This window comes from Salmo salar, chromosome 17 (genome assembly GCF_965601325.2).
Source record: "Salmo salar chromosome 17, fSalSal1, whole genome shotgun sequence".
Lineage (NCBI taxonomy): Eukaryota > Metazoa > Chordata > Actinopteri > Salmoniformes > Salmonidae > Salmo > Salmo salar.
The window spans coordinates 13806175-13813671 of NC_138307.1; positions in this window are offsets into that span (position 1 = coordinate 13806175).

Consider the following 7497-nt stretch of genomic DNA (forward strand, 5'->3'; position numbering starts at 1 on the left):
AAAAGGTTGATGACTCCGTCCTCCTCCGTGACCCGGAAACTGATGAGTGGTCACCATACGTAGGAGATTGCCTCCTTTGTCAGAGGAACATCAGGGAAGAATCTCAATTGCATACTCCTCGCATCCTCTCCCCTTGCCGCCGCCTCAAAACCCATTGGAGGAGAAGGTCATAGGGGAGGGTCCTATGGCTTTCTCATCCAATGGGTTTTGAGAAGGAGTTGAGGAGTACGCAATTGAGATTCTCCCCCTGTGTATCCTATTGGTTCCCGATGACACAACTAATATTTACCCTCTAGAGTGCCTTGCCATTGGAGGCCGAGCAGTTGCCATACCAGGTGGTGATGCAACCAGTCAGGATGCTTTCGTTGGTGGATTACCGCCACCTACTGTGCTGGAGTGTGGGCCAGAGACACCACTAGCAGCCGCAATGGCAATGGGCGCGGCTTGTAGTAAGTGACTCGTAGTGGGTGCGACATGTAATAACCGCGGTCTGGAGATATACAATTGAAGTCGCAAGTTCACATACACCTTAGCCAAACACATTTAAACTGTTTTTCACAATTCCTGACATTTTATCCTAGTAAAGATTCCCTGTCTCAGGTCAGTTAGGATCACCACTTTATTTTAAGAATGTGAAATGTCAGAAAAGTAGTGTAGAGATGATTTATTTCAGCTTTTATTTCTTTCATCACATTCCCAGTGGGTCAGAAGTTTACATACACTCAATTAGTATTTGGTAGCATTGCCTTTAAATTGTTTAACTTGGGTCAAACATTTTGGGTAGCTTTCCACAAGCTTCCCACGATAAGTTGGGTGAATTTTGGCCCATTCCTCCTGACAGAGCTGGTGTAACTGAGTCAGGTTTGTTGGCCTCCTTGCACGCACATGCTTTTTCAGTTCTGCCAACAAATTTTCAATGGGATTGAGGTCAGGGCTTTGTGATGGCTACTCCAATACCTTGACTTTGTTGTCCTTAAGCCATTTTGCCACAACTTTGGAAGTATGCTTGGGGTCATTGTCCATTTGGAAGACTCATTTGTGACCAAGCTTTAACTTCCTGACTGATGTCTTGAGATGTTACTTCAATATATCCACATAATTTTCCTGCCTCATGATGCCATCTATTTTGTGAAGTGCACCAGTCCCTCCTGCAGCAAAGCACCCCCACAACATGATGCTGCCACCCCGTACTTCACGGTTGGGATGGTGTTCTTCGGCTTGCAAGCCTCCGCCTTTTCTCCAAAAAGTACGATCTTTGTCCCCATGTGCAGTTGCAAACCATAGTCTGGCTCTTTTATGGCGGTTTTGGAGCAGTGGCTTCTTCTTCCTTGCTGAGCGGCTTTTCAGGTTATGTCGATATAGGACTCGTTTTACTGTGGATATAGATATTTTTGTACATGTTTCCTCCAGCATCTTCACAAGGTCCTTTGCTGCTGATCTTGGATTGATTTGCACTTTTCGCGCCAAAGTACGTTCATCTCTAGGAGACAGAACGTGTCTCCTTCCTGAGTGGCATGACGGCTGCGTGTTCCCATGGTGTTTATACTTGCGTACTATTGTTTGTACAGATGAACGTGGTACCTTCAGGTGTTTGGAAATTGATCCCAAGGATGAACCAGACTTGTGGAGGGTCTACAATTTTTTTCTGAGGTCTTTGCTGATTTCTTTTGATTTTCCCATGATGTCAAGCAAAGAGGCACTGAGTTTGAAGGTAGGCCTTGAAATACATCCACAGGTACACCTCCAATTGACTCAAATGATGTCAATTAGCCTATCAGAAGCTTCTAAAGCCATTACATAATTTTCTGTAATTTTCCAAGCTGTTTAAAGGCACAGTCAACTTAGTGTATGTGAACTTCTGACATACTGGAATTGTGATATAGTGAAATAATCTGTCTGAAACAATTGTTGGAAAAATTACGTGTCATGCACAAAGTAGATGTCCTAACCGACTTGCCAAAACTATAGTTTGTTAACATGAAATTGGTTGAAAAGTGAGTTTTAATGACTCCAGCCTAAGTGTATGTAAACGTCCGACTTCAACTGTACATTATTGAGGGGTTTGGGTAACAAGGCAATCTAAATTGACAAGAAAATTGAGTTGACTGTTCTAACAATGATTGAAGGCAGGCGAGATCAGGTGGGACCATTCCAATGAGACAGGGGGGTCACCATTGAGACCAGGGTCTCATTCTCAAGGGAGCCCTGTGAACATGAACACACAATTCAGTACAATATAAAGCAAAATAACAACAACACAATACAATAAATACAACAAGATTAATCCAAACAAACACAATGATCACATCTCCCACAATTGATCTAAACTCTCCAATGGTGTCCAGCAAGTCCAGCTTCAAGGTGGCCTGAAGGCTATTCCATGAGCTGGGGGCATAAAAACTACAAGTATTTTTCCCCAGATCAGTGGAGACCTGTGGGCCTTCCAGAACCAGCCAGTCCAGAGAACGGGTTGAACATCTCTGGATCTCCAATTAATATGTGAGCTGAGGTAGTGGGGGAGTCTCTGAAGAACAGCTTTATATTCAAAAAGTTGCCAATGCTGGGCCCTTCTGGTAGTCAGAGACTCCCAGCCAACAGAACTATACAAAATGCAGTGATGTGTATGAAAATTGTCCCCAGTGATGATACACAGTACTGAGTCAAAAGATTTTAAAACAGAGGCTGCTGCATGTCACCATAATCAAGTACTGGGAGAAGCGTTGCTTAAACAATCTTCTTTCTACTTTCCAAAGTGAGGCAGTATTTATTTCTATAAAAGAAACCAATCTTAATTCTCAGCTTTTTTGTCCGTTTTTCAATATGTGTTTTAAAAAAGAGCTTATTTCAGTCAAAATACCCAAGTACTTATAATGGGGAACTTGCTCAATTTGGGCTCCCTTTAAAATAAATCAGATTTGACAGTTTAGACACAAGTTGCATAGCCAGCAATTGGATTTGTATCTGATTTCAACCAAATCCAATTTTTTTATTTGTGTAACGGCTCTCATTGGTGGTAGGAAGAGTAGACCAAAGCGCAGCGTGGAAAGTGTTCATGATTCCTTTATTCACAAAACACTTAAAACAAAAATACCAAAAGGCGAAAACGAAAGCGCACAGTTCTGTCAGGCACAAACACTAAACAGAAAACAAGATCCCACAAAAACCCAAAAGGAAAATTACAACTTATATATGATCCCCAATCAGAGACAGCGATAGACGGCTGCCTCTGATTGGGAACCACACTCGGCCAAAAACAAAGAAATAGAAAACATAGACTTTCCCACCCGAGTCACACCTTGACCTAACCAAACATAGAGAATAATAAGGATCTCTAAGGTCAGGGCGTGACAATTTGTTACATGCGCTAAATACAACAGGTGTAGACCTTACTGTGAAATGCTTACTTACAAGCCCTTAACCAACAATGCAGTTCCAAGAATGTAAGAGTTATGAAAGTATTTACTAAATAAACTGAAGTTAAAAAAATGTACCCAAAATAGCAATAACAAGGCTATATACAGGGGGTACCAGTACCGAGCGGGGGTACAGGTTAGTTGAGGTAATATGGGGTAAAGTGACTATGCATAGATAATAAACAGCGATTTAAAAGGGGGGGGGGGGGGGTCATTGCAAATAGTCTGGGTAGCCATTAGATTAATTGTTCAGCAGTCTTATGGCTTGGGGGGGTAGAAGCTGTCAAGGAGCCTTTTGGGTGGCTGGAGTCTTTGACAATTCTTTGGGCGTTCCTCTGACACCGCCTAGTATAGAGGTCCTGGATGGCATGAAACATGGCTCCAGTGATGTACTGGTCAGACGCCGAGCAGTTGCCATACCAGGCGTTGATGCAACCAGTCAGGATCCTCTCCATGGTGCAGCTGTAGAACTTTTGGAGGATCTGGGGACCAATGCCAAGGCTTTTCAGTCTCCTGAGGGGGAATAGGCGTTGTTCCCTCTTCACGACTGTCTTGGTGTGTTTGGACCAGGATAGTTTGTTGGTGATGTGGACACCAAGGAACATGAAGCTCTTGACCCGCTCCACTACAGCCCTGTCGATGTGAATGGGGGTGTGTTCGGCCCTTCTGTAGTCCACGATCAGCTCCTTTGTCTTGCTCAGGTTGAGGGAGAGGTTGTTGTCTCTGGCCTCCTCCCTATAGGCTGTCTCATCATTGTTGGTGATCAGGCCTACCACCGTTGTGTCATCGGCAAACTTAACGATGGTATTGGAGTCGTGCTTAGCCACGCAGTCGTGGGTGAACAGGGAGTACAGGAGGGGACTAATCACGCACCCTTGAGGAGCCCCTGTGTTGAGGATCAGCGTGGCAGATGTGTTGTTGCCTACCCTTACCCCCTGGGGGTGGCCTGTCAGATGTCCAGGATCCAGTTGCAGAGGGAGGTGTTTAGTCCCAGGGTCCTTAGCTTAGTGATGAGCCTTGAGGGCACTATGGTGTTGACTACAGCTCAGCGTTCAATGAACAGCATTCTCACATAGGTGTTCCCAGTGGCGACCCATCATTCAGAGCAGGTCCTGTTTAAACAAATATATATATGTGGGGGGTTGCCTGTTTGCATGTTGTTTTGACATTAATATGTGTCACATATCAGTTTGTTTGCAATGTAAGAAAAAATATTTATCATAAGAGTTAATAAAGCTGCATCAAAACATGGTCTCTTTGTTTTGTTTTCTTGAGTAAGGCAGCTCCAAAATGCGGGTGTTTCAGCCTAGCTTGGTGTTTTCTGTGGTGATGGGGCAAGCCAGCTGAAAATACGGAGCATTGCGCCGTGATTGGTTCAGGGTTCTGTCACTAATGGGGGACACTACGTCATCGCCAAGTCTAAGGATAGACATTGAAAATTCAATCCCTTTGGGTGCTGCCATAAAGTTATATTGGAAGTGCCCATCCAAGAAGGCTCAAGGTCATTGACCTCAGATAAAATGGCGCAGCGGTCTAAAGCACTGCATCTCAGTGCTAGAGGCGTCACTACAGACCCTCGTTCGATTACAGGCTGTATCACAACCTGCCGTGATTGGGAGTCCCATAGGGCGGCGCACAATTGGCCCAGCGTCGTCCGGGTTAGGGTTTGGCCGGTGTAGCCTTCATTGTAAATTTGTTCTTAATTGACTAGCCTAGTTAAATAAAGGTTAAATACAAAATAAAATGTCAAATCACATTATATCTACAGTAGCTTTGATTGGACTGACAACATCATCATGAAAGTATGATGGCAACATCATACTGTCAAAATCTTAGCTAGCAGTCATCATGAATCAAGTCGACATTCTACTGGCAAACCCTTTTTAATCCTTGTCATATGTAGAGAAATAATGAAGAGATTATAATGTATAAACAAATAAAACAAATGTATTATATATTTAACTAGGCAAGTCAGTTAAGAACAAATTCTTATCTACCCTGGCCAAACCCGGAAGTTGCTGGGCCAATTGTGAGCCACCCTATGGGATTCCCAATCACGGCCGGTTGAAATCGAACCAAGTCAGCCATATCAGCTATGTTTTTTTTAAAAGGCAGTAAATGAGGCTGAATGAACTGTTTAGCTGCCAGACAAGGCTCTGCTGATAACCAGGTGTAGCAGTGGTATAGTGCAATTCATGTATTGTTTAGTGTTGTGTTGTGTAGTGGAGTAGTTTAGCTTGCATGCGTCCCACATGTTGAATTTTTTTGGGCCCCACCAAGATTTACATGCTAAAATCGCCACTTCCCAAATCAATAAAGCCACACTGGGGTTTTCCTGCTGTTCAATTGTTTTTTCAACCCAAATAAATGTCTGTATTATTCAATCATAACTCAAAGTATAATACTGTATCAGTCCATTGTTTTTATTTTTTATATTTGAGTATTTCTAGACAAACAATATAAACCACCATAGACGTCCTTGTATCCACAGTTTTGTCCGTGTGTGAGTGGGTACATGTTCCAACCCCAGCCCTGTGTTTATCAGACATGGGCAGGCTATAGAAAGTGAAAAATATGTAGCTACAATCCTTAATTCAAACAATAACAAGGTGCTCACTCCACTGTTATTTTACTAATACTGTGGTGTTATAGTTAAGTAATTTACATTTTGTTTTTTCAGAGGATGCATAATAATCAACGGAAGACCCTGAGCAGAAAAAGTCAGCCAGACGACATGGAAGAGTGCAGAGATGCACAGCCATCTACAGATGGCCAAAAGGGACATCTTGTACACCATTGAAACAAGCAAAACTACAACCAGGAGGACCACAACACACCTCACTAAACCGGGTTAATCACCTGGTATTTGACTTCATCATAGAGGATGTGCAACCCTTTTCACTAGTAGAGGTGCCTTCATTCTGCAAGCTAGTAGAAGGAATCAGTGGTGGGACAAAGGTCATGTGTAGAAATAATTTTGATTCAACAAATTGAAAGGGAATTTGAGTCCATGAAAGAAGCTCTCTCCGCCAAACTCCAGAGTGTAAAGTCAGTCTGCACCACAGCAGATATCTGGTCTGCCCATAACAGAAGCTTTTTCAGCATGACATGCCACTGGCTCGAGGAGGACACCTTGGAGAGGAAGTCAGCTGCTTTGGCTTGTGCGAGACTGAGAGGACGTCATACCTACAATGTGATTGCTGCCAAGTTAAGTGAAATACATGCAGACTTTAAAATTCGGAAGATGGAGTGAGTTTTGATGATGTGGGTGCGATTCTTGAGGAGGAGGTTGAGCAAGAACTTCATTTTTTTATCCCTTCACATCAAATTTGTGTGGCACACAACCTCAACCTCCTCGCCACCAATGAGGTGGACAAAGCTGCATCCCAAGGTCCATCACGGAAATTGTACAGAAGTGCAAAGTCAAAATGTTCCAGCATTTGGAACAAAGCACACAGGTCCACATTCGCTTCAGAGGCAATAGAGGACATTGCAAGCATGAAAGTAATTGTACCATGTGTGACAAGATGGAGCTCAGAGTACCGTGCCATCTCCAAAATCGTAGCCTTAACAGATGACCAGCTGGGGCAAATCTGTGAAGACCTGGGTGTGAGCAGCAAACTACATCCTTGTGAGATTGCTTTTCTCAAGGAGTACAGTACAGTCCTACAGCCACTCGCATTAACTACTAAGGAAGAATGTTTCCCTTCTCTCAGAAGCGGTGATGCTTCATTCAGGGCAGGTTTTGAGCCCCACCTGTTTAGGATTTTTTTGTTGTTGCCTGTTTTGCATGTTATTTTGGCATTAATACGTGCCACATATCAGTTTGCAAACAATGTAAAAAATTCAATAATAATTGAGTTAATAAAGCTGCATACAAACATGGTCTCTTTTTTGCTTTCTTGAGTAAGGCAGCTCCAAAATGCAAGTGTTTCATCCTAGCTCAGTGCTTTCTGTGGTGGTGGGACAGCCAGTGGAAAATACGGAGCGTAGGGGTTGGTATTATTCTCTAGTTGCACTGTGATTGGCTCAGCGGTCTGTCACTCATAGGGACAATACATCACTGCAAAATCTACGGGAAGAG